General features: G+C 46.2%; 1 protein-coding gene across 5 annotated transcripts in view; it reads left to right on the top strand.

Annotated features, from left to right (window-relative positions):
- EML4 (EMAP like 4) overlaps positions 1 to 13,455 on the top strand; it is a 1,387,551-nt gene that overhangs the window by 1,007,632 nt on the left and 366,464 nt on the right. The window lies entirely within an intron of this gene.

Genomic DNA, 13,455 nt, shown 5'->3' with positions numbered 1-13,455 from the left:
TCCGGGGGTTCGGGTATTTTCCCTGGGTCTGGTCCACGGATTGAGGTCGTGGAGCGGTGCGGTCGGCGTCGTGACCTTCTCGGTTTCGGTAGGGTGTCTGTGGTGGATTTCTTCTCTTCCTGAGGTCGTGGCTTGAGAGCATCATCTGCGGGTGGTGTCTCGCCTGTTATGTCTCTCGCTTCCTCCTCCAAAGTGATTACGTGCTGTTGATTATGAAGTTCAAAGATCAGCTTACATGGGAATCCCCAGCGGTAGCGGATTTTCCGGTCTCTCAACCAGGATGTCACTTTCAGTAGTCGACGTCTGCGCGCTAATGTGTAAGGGGCTAGGTCTTGGAACAGTCGGATCTCTGTGCCCTGAAACCGAATTGAGTCGGAGTCTGGCAGCGGCCATGATTTCCTCCTGTTGGCGATAAAAGTGGACTCGAGTGAGTACATCTGGGGTTAGGTTTTTCTTCATCTGGGCCGATGAGTACACTCGATGGGTTCTGTCCAACTTAAGGTCCTCGTTTGGAAGTAGTTCCAGGAGGGCTCTGAAGAATGTCTCCACGTACTCAGCTAGTTCCCGATCAGGTATCTTCCTGGGGATCCCTCGCAGGCGCACATTGTTTCTCCTGGATCTGTTTTCTAAATCGGCTTGTTTAGCCCAGATCTCCTCCAGGTGTTCCTCAATTGCTTTCACTCTACCGCCAGTACATCACTGAGCCTTGGAATATTTGAGCCCCCTTCGCCTGAGACCGTTCAGTTCAACGGCAAGTAGAAGATTCAGCTAGTTGTTCACATTGCGTAGAACTTGTAATGTTCCGGCTGGGTTGCATAGCGGAGTGTGCCGCATGGGTGACTTATGCTTATGTATGTTACATCCAGTTCGCAGAATGTATTGCCAAAACAGCTTGACCTCTTGGGACTCCGGCGCTTTTCAGGCTGATGAGGCAGCAGGGCCTACTTTACCCCTTCTTCGGGCCACCTACCAGGCCCCGGTGCCAGCGAGGTATGGCAGGCCCTCCCACACTGCTCTCGGGTTTACGTTCTCAACAAGGGGGGGGGAGGGTGGATTGGTCCCTGCTGTCGCTGGCTCCATCTCCTCGCGCCACCCACCTCGAGCAAAGCATCCCTGTGTCAGCAGAGGTGCGGGCGGGCCGGGAGGGGGGGGGGCTCAGCACTCCCCTCCCTCTCCGGGCGTCCTCAGGAGGCTTCTCTTCTCGGGCCCGCGCAGATCCCATTGTTCGGGCTAGATGGACGCCTTGCTTCCGCCGTAGGCGCGGCGGGGGTCCCCAGAGGGTCGCCTTCCTCCGTCCGGACTTCGTTTCGCTCACCACCGCGGGTCTATCAGCCGGCGGCGAGGCAGCACGGGCGGGTCCGGCGCAGGGCTCTAAGCCTCAGGGGCGGCTCTGGGTGGCGTCCGCTGCCATTTTGTGGATCTCTCCCCGGCTTGCCTTCCCAGTCAAAATAAGGCTCCGGGTTGGGCGTTCAGGGGGAATAAATGCAGCGGAGGATGCATCACCTTCTTATGATCATTTCCCTGTGGTTTTCGGGCGAAAATTGAGCGTTAAGATGGTAAATTCAGCCGATCTGGGCGCCGTGGCATGGAGCTCACGGGAAGCACGACCGCATGGCGCGCTTCCTAGCCACGCCCCTCCCCCCCTTATATTCTCCTTTTTACCGTCTGGATTTGGGTTGTCTTTTCCCTTTTCCCAACATGAGAAGTTTCCAACTTTTCTTCCCTCCCACTTTGTCGTATTTGTGTTTGTTTCTATTTCATGAACAGTTTTGGTTTCTTACTTCATATCCAATTCCCTTCACACAATACTGTGATAAGTTTAACTTGCTTTGCATTGAGTCTGTCTTGCCCTTACGGTATTCTCGTTCCCTGTATTACCTTCTGTGTTCAGGGACAATGGTGCTGGCACCTGGTAGACATTGGATTCTCTTTCACCTGCTTTGTATCTCAGAGGCTTACTTGCCGCAGTGTTTCTTCTGTACCTCACTCTCGTCTTCTAAGTCCCACTGGAGCCGTGACTCGGATAGGGAGGGATTTTCTCCACCTGGTGTTGTCAGCGTTGTTGTATGGGCATACTGGCCACCCAACTTGCTTCGTGGTCATGCCACCTCCTAACTCTCCCTTCCACTGGATTTGGTTTTCCTGATGTGACACACCAGTCTCCCAGCGTTTCACACTCTGTGTCGGAGCTGCTCTGGCTTAAGTGGGCTCTGCATCTAGGACAGCCCCACCTTATTCTGTTCTCTTACATACACTGGGTTTCCCCTGGTTCTCTTGGTGTTGGGCTCTCTTGGCTCGCCACCCTCTCTCGTTGGTTCTCTGGCATATCATCCCTGATCAGCTTCCTCAGCACAGTCCATTGGAGAGTCTGATTTAAAGGGATATCCTCCGTTTTTTGTTGCGGGAAGTATTTGTTTGCTTTATCTTCATGAACCCAATGGCACTCCAGTGTATTATACAAGTCTGTTTAAGCTATCGTGTGGAGGGCCTCAGGGAGTTCCTCAAGGGAATGGAAGTCCTTGTCCTTGAATGGGGGGGTCTCTCCTAGTGTCATCACTCATGCCTGGACCTTTAGGGGAGGGTATTGCAGAGCGGGCTCACCTCCCTAGCCTCACAAGGGGTCTCCTCCTTGGGGAGAAGTGATGAGTTCCATTGATTCGTCACAGGTTCTATATTTTACAGAAGGGACCATTCAGGGTCAGTATCCCACTCAGCCAAACAGATGCCTGTCTTTCTTGTCCACTGTATCCTATGAGAGAATGGGTACTGGTTAAATCTATACAGTTCCTATGGTACCTCTACATGAAAAATGGTACCTTTAGAACTTTGGTCAATTATGGACCTTGCTGTTGCCCCTATCTGATATGGTGACTACCTAAAAAATGTTGCTCTCTAAAACTAGACCCTTATGGCATAGTAAAAACCTGTACCAGTTTTTAACTAGCTATAAAGTGGATATTTTCCGATACCTATGTACGCTAATTACTTTATTCAAAGTCCTACTGTTACCAGTGTTCTTGCCACTCACACTGCCCTATTTTACCCTTTATCGCATGTACCAAGTAAAATTTTAGTGTTGCCTGTATGCCTAGGATTAGGAAGATAAACACAATGAGCCTACAATTTTCTTCCCAACAATTTCTGCCCTTAGGTTTTATCCCAGCTATCCTTGTATTTTTCTTACTTCTCATCTAGAATCTGGGTTCCGTCGTGCTCCCCTTAGCGAAACTGCTCTTTAGCACAATACACATTTCAAGCCAATCCCTTTTTCCACACGGTCGGGGTCGGTTTGCGCGCAACAGAGCTCCTTCCGGCTTTTTCCTCCCGTCTCTGTATTTTATTTTTTTGTGGTCCCCATCTGCATTTCCTCCATGTAATGTTGGGAATTGGAGTTGTTTTTTCTGTTGCAGGTTGTGCATGTGTCACTACTTAGCAGGGGACCCGTACTCCATCTGCCTGGAGTGTCTCTGTTCAGACCATCTCGGGAACACATGCAGGACCGGTGGTGTTTTTTTGCACCGAGCCTTGACAAAAAGGCTCCAGCGCTTGGAAGATATCTTCCAGGTGTTCACGCGGAGCACATGTGTCCCTTCATTGAGAACAGAGTTGAGAAGGTAAGTGTACCCATTTCTTCTAGGGCACCCCAGCATGACAACTCCTTCCCAGGGATGTCTTATCCGGGAGGGGCCTTCCAGGTCTGTATTTGTCATTGCCATGATACCTGGTGTAACCATGAGGCTGACGAAACTTCAACCGGCACTCTTGCTAAGAACCCTGGTGGCTCTCCGACCAGTGCTTGCACCTTTTGGGACTTCTTCAAAGACTTCTACTGGAGCTTCACACTGCAAGGTCCTAGTCCCTTATACCAGAGCTTACTTCGAGATATCCACCACCTCTACTAGGCCCCGAGGGCTCTGTCAAACCTATGTCTAGGAGAGCGCGGGTACAAATAAAACCCTTAAACTCTCAAGTGAATTACCGGCCCCAGATAAGAAAATGGCAGCTTCATCTAGGACAAGGTTGTGCACCATTTTGATGACCACTTCTCAGGATTCAACTCTTGAGTCATTTACTAGGTTAGGGATATTGGCCCAGTGAGGCCCCCACCCATAGGATCTAGGGTTTTTTTGCACGTGTTCTCAAGTGGTCAACAAATAATACCACTGTGATCCACTTCATAACCACCTCCAGTGTGGTCCCTCAAGTTTTCTGATCTATGGGTGGGGCACTGTAGATAATCTAACGGGTAACCCTTTTCATTCTCAGCTTTGGTCCAACTTTGTTGGCCTCTTAGACATCTGCCTTGGCATCAACCTAATCACAGATGGCATGCAAGAACAGGTTCTATTACCGATTTCAGATCCTGATTAATTCTCTGTACATGACTTCCTATTTCAAAGACCTAATCAAAGCGGTGCTATCGCAGTCTGTGCTGTCTACTCCTCTCCCGCTGTCTCAAATGCCCCAACCCAAAGCCACCTCAGTGGAATCTGGTAGACGATAGTATGCCCTTACCAGGTGCTCTGGAACCACCTCAGCCATAAGCAGTCGAGGACCCTCAGTCTTCTATGGAAGGACCGGCTCCCACGGACACTAAACCCATTGTGAGTGGTCCTCTTTCTAAGAGAGTCTTTAGCCCACAAATCGATTAGGACCTTTTCTTGACTTGCTCTTTTCATGATCAACCGGAATGGCAGAGTTTCTGCGGCTTCCCAACCCAGCGGACCCAGTGGTGGATCCAAGGGGTAGTGGGCAATCAAGCCTCAAACAAACCACTTAGGCCCCTACTTGGATATAAGCACACTATAGCTCCCACTGATACGAAAATGAGGCTGCGTTACAGACTGTGGCCTCCAGACACAGTATGCTTGTCCTCGCAGTCCATGCCCTCAGTGGTGGTGGTAGCGGCTTCCTGTCTGTTCCCTAAGGTCTTAACAATTGCATTCTCCTTCTCTGCATAATCCTCTGCTTTGAACCCTCTGGCAAAGACGAGACTAATGGATTATATTGGTCAAAGGGTATAATCTAATGCAGTGCTTTGTCTTCCAAGGCACAGCGCTCTTCCACCACAGAACCGATGAAGAGCTCACAAACATAGAAGAATTCTAATCTCACCACCAAATCTTTAGTCCCCTTGATGAAGCTATTGCAAAATAAAATTATCTGCATCTAGCTCCAGGACTTCATGAGCTTTTGGGGACCTTATAGAGCATAGGCAGACACATCTACCACACAAAAGTAGAACAGCCCTTAAGGATTTCTTTAGGCAAAGCCCCACATAGTCTGCTCCATCCAAGTTGGTGCAGAAAGTAAGTTGGCGCCCAGGTCCTCTGGTTCCCTGTCAGGGAGTGGGAGGACAGAAGATGGGGGCGTAATCTCAGATTATCTAGCATGGTTGGCGGCCATTTCTACATATTCCTAGGTATTGGCCACTGACCACATGCTGGCCAAGGGAGGTTCAAGTCTGGCCTGCCCTTCCCTGATCCCCTCCCTTGTGCTAGATCGTCTTACCTTCTCTTTGACAGGAGGTACAAAATCACCTTTCGAGGAAAGACCATATCCACAGAGCCTAGTCCAATAGCTCTTCAGTGTTGTTTTGGCTGCTCCTCTAGCTCATCAGCAGTATTTTCCACAGAACTGTATGCATATTTGTTTATGTAAATCAACTTGCCCTCAAGGCAACATCCCTCTACTCCCCGCCAGACTCACTAAACGTTATTCTTAAAAAGAAAAATGTTGATCATAGATTTTGGGGTGTCATATTCTTTTGTCTAATTACTAGCTAAAATTACTGGTTGCAAGTTGGAATCTGGAGTTATAAGCTCCATTAGACTTGGTGGGTCAGATGTTTCCCAGCCTCTGTCACCTGTGGCTAGTGCTGATAATGGTTGCCAAGGTGACCTGCTGCTTGATCTGCAAGTGATGAGAATGGCACCTTCCCATGGCCAACTATCCATAGTTTTGCTGGAAAAGAATAGAGTATATCATTTTTTGTTGTTGCTTTTACTTGATGCTCTGAAATGTCCTCCTCCCTGCTTTGACATCTATAGTGAAGTCTGGATAAATGGTAATCTATGCATTTTAATAAACAACCCCATTGTCTTTGCTCGTCTATGAATGTTCTCAATCTACAAAGTTGAGGATGTGAATTATCGGGCATGGTGGGCCACCAAGAGGTGGTTGTGGAGCCATAGATCTATGTAGACATTCTCCCATACCAGGGTCTTCAACCTTTGTTTCACCAGATGTTTTGGACTTCAACTGCCATTGCCCCTAGTCAACATGGTCAATTTTGAGGAATCATGGAGGTCATAGTTTTAAACATCTGCAGAACTACACGTTGCAGGCCACCTTAATATACACTTCAATGATATGGAGTGCCTGACCAGAATTTCCACTGGCTGAATTGCCATGTTGCCATCGGTGCCTGGAAGACACATTTGTTACATCTTACTTGTTCCTCATGATCTACTTTTTGACTTGCACCATTTTGAGAAGGTTTTGTAGGGTTTGAACTGGTTAGCTCAATGCGTGTATTTCATCTTCAGGGTTGCCCATGTTAGTTAAGTTTTTCTAAAGTCCAACTGGGGTGGGACTTCATATGACTTATCTCTTGGTATGAGGGACCGAACTCTTAATACAGGCCTGCACTACACAAGTCGATATACTGGCTGAGCAGCCAGGCTTATTTTAGGAGGTAGTTATGTGAGCTGTAGAGCAGTACAAAGAGATCAGTTCATACATGGACCCGAGAAAACACACTTGTGTATGTGTGTATATATATATATATATATATATATATATATATATATATATATATATATATATATACACACACAAGGCACACAAGCAAAACCAAAATGCAGCAAGTAACAATAACATTCCATTTAGAAATGCAATCAAATTATTGGAAGGAACAATAATGCAGGTGAGTAATGTATCATATACTTTTCATATCCAGCATACTGAGTGACGTCAATTAAGGTCAGTGAAAGCACTTCTAAGTATCACCTTTGCAAAATTGATTAGGGAGGCAAATAAAGGTTAGACAGAACACAGTGTAGCAACTGTTAATAACAACTACACTCTCCCAGAGGGACATAGGCAGTCTGTTTCCTAACAATAAAAGTATTCACAATTAAAGTCTATGGAGGACCCAGCATTGCGAAAGCCAGTAGGATCAAGAAGATGAACATTTGTGAAACCAGTCCAGTCAAATGGACAGTTCCAGGTCTGATGAATGTCTTCAGAGGAAAAGTTAGTTAACCAGTCAGCGGTTCAAGGAGAAAACACAGGAGCTCAAGTGGAGCCTTCCTGATGGCACACAGGCTGCAAGGCCTGCTCAGGGGAGTTGAGGTCAACTCTCATTTGAAGAAAGCAGCACTTCCCAAGCAAGGAAGCACCAGAAATGGCACAAGGTAATTACACCCCAAACCCCTTAGTACCTTTGTAGTGAAGAGGAAATTGTAGCTGGCATCTTTCTAGGTGCAATGTTGCAGACCCTGATTCCTTGGTCTTGGTGACGAAAGGGGGGACCTTTGGTGGGCCTCTGTGGTAGCACTCGGGAGAAGGGGTCAGCAGCAATGGATTCAGCTCACATCAGTGGCTTTTTGTGGTTTTGGCACCTTTTTCTCAGTTCCAAGAATAAAAAAATATCGCTGGTTGGATCTCAGTCCTGAACTCTGGTGGGGGGACTTTTGGTGAAGCATTCTTACCTTTGGAGCTCCACACGGATGCCTGTAAAGTTTCATCCGAGTTCAATCTTCGGAAGATGATGCACTTGATAATGGTACAGGTACCCCAGGTTTTGGTGTTCTTCAGCCCAGGAAAGTGGCAGGACTTCTGGGGTTGGCCCAAAATGAAGATGGACTTGAGGCTAGGTAGCCCCACCAGCCTAGGGGAGGAGGCCATCCTTGGCGGATCTTCCCTGTCGATTTGAAAACAGAGTCAGCACAGCTGCAGGGCTTCACGGAGCTTCTGTGATCCTGGAAGGTGCTGCTGGCATCTCTGCTCGTCTTCTGCTTTGGATTCCTTGTTCTATTGGTCGACCCTGCCAGTAGTTCAAAAATCCTCACCTGATATACTGTAACCTATTCATTCATTCCCTTGGAGCTATCAATCACCTGGGGGTAGCTGTCCCCAAGACAGTCAGCTGCCCAGTTAGAACTGGTTTCCGCCAGGCATACCTACAGACAAAGGGCAGTGAGGTTTGGGGGTCCTCCCTCACCTCCTACATTCCCTGACACACTGGAGCCAGGGCGGGCTTCACGCATGGGTGTTGTACTGCAGCTGAGGAATCAGCCTGCCAGTAGCCTGCCCAAAAGGTAGTAAAAAGTAACCACTTCCACCAGCCATTTAAGTTAGTCAGTGTAACAAAAAGTTACCTAAGGAGTGGGAGAAGTAGTTACAATGTAACCCCCCAGCACCTCACATTAGGTGGTGTGTGCGGGACCCACAAAAACAATGATAAGTAAGATGTACATTATCTTACTACTCTTGGGCACTGTAGTTCGCACAAGAGAATGTATTTAAACAATAAGGAGAAGTCCCGGGAACTCCTGAGTGACACTGTACAGAGGGTGCTGGGTGTCACCAAGCAAAAAGCAGATGCCTAGATCAACATATGGAGTTTACCAGACTCCATAAAACAGTAAGAAATAAAAATCACAGTCCGAGAAAAAGAATGAGCGAGTGAATATTCTCCCTAACAGCCCACTCTTGTTTCGTGCAGTCGTTATCATGGCTGATCTACACGTTCCACGTTAAATTGCAGGCCATCTATCTACTGTGAGACATGGATAACCGCTTTACATTTTTTAAGGATTTTGAGGATTACATCTTCTAGCTGGTCTCCATCTTTAGAATGGTGTGAATCCCTAGTTTGTTTGGAAATGTCGCCCATCAATCCGTTGGAGAGTCTTGTAGCATATTTCTGGATTTTCTTGTCATTGCCCACCATCTTTGAATGTTGAGCCCTTTGGGCTTCAATTCTGGTGTTGTCAGACATTTGGATCTTAGTGTTTCACTCATGTTGGATTGTTCAGTGTCTCTTGTATTTTCTGCATCTCTTTGGTATTTCCCCTAGGTTTTCTTTTCTGAGTTTATGCTCTGTGGCACCTACCGTATCATCAGGAGCAGCCTTATCTAGTCATAAACATTCTCAGGAGGACTGTAGTTTTTGTTCATTACGCATTTGGGCCAACATATCACAGCACGCACATAAAAGTCCAAACAAAAGCCACTGGTGGAAAAAGAGGACACAAGGAACCTGGCTTGTATCTGGGGAAAATCTACGTCTCCGCTGGGTCTTTGCTGCATTGCTTGGAGATATTTTTACAGTAAACTTTGAGAAGGAAAAACTTTATCAGTATTTTCTATGGTGTTGAAATGACAATCCTAAATAATGCCTAACACACAATAGAATGTAATACAATGTTTTGAATTTGTCACGATATCTTGACCATCTTCTCCCTTTTAAATCTGAACCTTGGACTGCCTAAAGTTTCAGAAGGATGAAAGGGAGGTCGAGATATGCATGCTAACCCCTTGCATCGTCAACTCCACCTATCTTTCATACTTCCCCAACAGAGAATACTGTTGCTTGGGCTGCTACCCATTAAACATAACTTTACAGTGGGCGATTTCTACCTTTTTTAAAAAGATATTGGGCCTCATTACGTGTCCAGCGGTAGCCGTGCTGAAAAAACCGGCAGGCTGCCGCCAGACCCGAAATACCATTCCGCGTCCATGATTGCCGGAATCACCGGGGCATTACAACCCCAGTGACCTGGTAATTCCTGAGGCGCAATTCCGTAAATCCCCATTCCCATTCCCATGGAGTACACCTCCCGCCTGCAGAACTCGGAATCAGCCGGTGCAGAAACAACAGTAGCAGTTGACTTTCCGCCACCGTTGTTTCCGGACCCACAGGGTTTTTTATTTTTATTTTTTTTTTTTATAGCCAAATTTGTTTTGTATCCCTGTGCCCAAACCCCACGTTCCCTTAGCTTGCTTTGCCACTTGCCTCTTGCCCTTTACACTGCCCCATTGCCATCTCCCACCACGCTGGCACCCCTCTCCTTCTCCATCTCCAGTGCAGGCTCATTCAAATTTTTTTTCCTTGTGTGCCCCATAGTTGGATGCTAAGCACAATATTGTCCAGAACTGCCTGGCAATAAAAAGATCTTATGATCCCGTAACCCTCCTGCCGCCTGTTCGCTCTGGCCCATAGTTTGGGCGTGTGGACTCATATGATTTTATATTGCCAGCAGCTTTGGCAACATTGCTTAAGTAAGAATTCTCCCGGTATTTGCTGTTCTGTATTTATTTCTAGGTCCTGTTTTGTCAGACTACTAAAACACAATTTTTCATGCTAATTCACAGAAACGATTTATTTTTCACCTTAAGGACTGAATTCTAACCTATGGTGCACCTATTTTTTATTTTTTATTTTTTTTAGGAGGCTGATATCCTAAAAGGTTTTTAGTGGTAATCCTCATGTGTTCAGGAACTGCATCCCTTTAAAAATGCTTAAGTGTGTCAAGAAGGGGGAACCATAGCCTGTAGCAGGACCTAAAGAGGAACATGAGATTGAGGAGCCATATAACCTTGGTGGTTCAGAACAGTTTGGTCTTAAGGAATCAATGGAGTGCTTCCATGCAAAGAATACACTATTTGATCCACAAAACTTTGAAGCAAAGCCATAGAGAAAAGGCGAGAACAAGATGCGGTTCGGTGGTGAGCAGCTGGAAGACAGATGACCGACACCAACCAGTGAATGCTGAGTGGGGTGCTAGTTAAAGCCAGAACAGATCAAACATCAGACACCAGCATAGCACCCAAACTGAGTAAAAGTTCAGCGCCAGGTGGAGTCTGACACTCTATCAGATGGAGATTAAACAAGAGTGAAAAATCATGCGAGTGGAGCCCAGAGGAAACCGCAATGCAGCATGTTTGAGGAAGCACACAGCAGTTTCATACATGAGTAAGAAGGGTCATGCAAACCAAAGTTCAACTAAGCAAAAGCAAGCTAAATGAAAACCCAGACAGCAAGATCGGAACCCACAGGGGACATCAGCATACGTTTGATTAATGTATTTTATTGAAGAACAAGGGTTACATTTCAATTAGAAATGACTTGCAAAGTAGGCAATAACATGAATGTATGCCAGAGGCAGGGACTGGAGGACCTATTTTTAGTTTTGAGAGCCTGAGGCCAGTATTTACAATTTATCTAGAGAAGTAATAAACAATTAATTAATGCAAGTGAGGCGGTTTGGGTGGCTGGTTTGGATTTGAAGGTGGGTGGATTGTGAGGGGATGCTTCCATTGCTAGCAGATGAGTTTAAGTCTAGTTTTGAAGGTGTTTTTCACTGAGGAGATAGCCTGAATGGCATGGGGGACAGCATTCCAGTGGAATGGGTCCAGTGGGGAAAAGGAGTGAAAGTGTGGGCTATAAGGGATTGACCAGTTGTAAAGAGTCAAGGAGCAGAGAGTTCAAAAGGCAGAGTACAGGGAGATGTAACCAGTGATGTTGTGGGTGGGGCAAGACCATAGATGGACGTACAGGCTAGTACTAGGTATTTAAAGAAAGCAGTTTTGCATGAAAAGTGTGATGTGGGAGAGGATATAGGTATGTTAAAGAGGATACATGTCACAAACCTGAGAACTTTGTGGAGGGGCAAAAGAGTGGGGGGGTAGAACAAGAAGTGGGCTTGCACAGTATCCCAGTTTGCTGAGAACAAGAGTAGAGAAGAGTTTTTGTTTAGTGGTACATGAGGTGTGTGCAGATTTTTCTATTCTTTAGGAGGTTGAGTGTGGCTGCAGTGGTAATGGCCTTAATGACCTGGAAGAGTTTCAGGCTGCTGTCAAAGAAAACCCCAAAGATGCAAGCCATAGTTATGGGGCATAGGGGATCTGGCGGGGCAGTGGTGAAGAGGTGTCATTGGATACATTGGAAAATGGTGTTGACAGTGGAGTCTGGGAGAAATAAGACCTGTGTGTTTGAGGTGTTGAACATGAGGCTTCTTATAGACATCCAGTGGCGAATGGCCGTTAAGAAGGTGGTCATGCTTTGAGATTGCAAGAGTGAAGGAGAAGATAGTTTCAAGAAAAAGCAAGACCATAGTATGGATCCTAATACTGGCGTTAAATTGTATTATTTAATGCAGTGTTTCACAGAAATGTATTCAACTTTATTGGATGCAGATCATGACTATAATCACCTAAGTGAGCATTGTTAAATACATATCAGAAACAACAAAAAGCAACACTAGTGCATGTGCTTTTGTTTCACCTTTACAGAAATGTTTTCATGGCTAATATTTGGAATTGCCACTGAAGTACAATAACTATTTTCAATTTGTCCCATTCCTCGTATTCTGAAAAGTATGATCAAAATGTTTTATTTTTTTAGGCCTTCTTGTAATGTCGTCCTTGTGCCACTTAATCACGTCCTTTCTCCATGAAAGAGTTATGAAAGTTTTCTCTGACCAAGCTTGCGCCTGTTCTAATCTGATGAAATGTGGAGTCCAACAAGGATCCCGCATCTCACCCACTCTCTACAACTTGTTCATGAGGCCATTATTCAACTTCCTGGATGCGCTAGGCATCACGATTCAAACCTGGATGGCAGTAAATTGGTTGTGCCTTAACAGTGAAAAAAACGAACTTCTACTTATTGGATCACCGGCAACCCTAAAGAAACTTGACGAAAAGTACATATCTTTCACAATTGACAACTCTCTAATTCCTGCCTCCCAGGCAGTCAAAACCCTGGGGGTCTACCTAGACTCCATCTATCAATGGTCAGACAGGTTAACACCATAGCTTCTGCTGTGGCCTACCACTCTAAATTGCTCACTGCCGCTAGACCTTTTCTGCAGAACTGCCTCACCATAGCTAGAGTAATAATTGGGTCTCTTTTTTTTATTCCTACCATGCCCTCCTAGCAGGCACTTCTGCTAAAAACATCTGAAAACTCCAGACTATCCAAAACAATGCACTCACGGCTGCCACCGGCATATCCAAAAGGGGCCACCTCTCAGCAACTAGGAATCTATTCCACTGGCTCCCCATCAAGGAACGCATCATTTTCAAAACTCTCGCCCTCGCACACAACTGTTTCCTTAACACTACCCCCCTTTACCTATCACAGAGAATTGCCAAACCTACTACAGACAGACCCACAAGAACCGCATACACACACCGAATCACCATTCCTAAGACCCTGAGGACTCGCACAGGAGGATCTAGGTTCCCTGTCATTGCCGCGACCCACTGCAACTCCCTACCACCGCACCTGAGAAGCATTGACTCGCACTCAGCCTTCCGGAAAGCTATCAAAACTCTGTTGTTTGTATAAACTGGGCCCAACTGGCCTTGCTGCCTTCTAGTGCTGTATGCTACTTTACTTTGCACTTTTATGAAATGAAATTTCAAAAATAAGTCTTAATT

This window comes from Ambystoma mexicanum, chromosome 4q (genome assembly GCF_040938575.1).
Source record: "Ambystoma mexicanum isolate Mex_15411 chromosome 4q, UKY_AmexF1_1, whole genome shotgun sequence".
Taxonomy (NCBI): domain Eukaryota; kingdom Metazoa; phylum Chordata; class Amphibia; order Caudata; family Ambystomatidae; genus Ambystoma; species Ambystoma mexicanum.
This window is presented reverse-complemented; position numbering and strand designations above follow the sequence as displayed.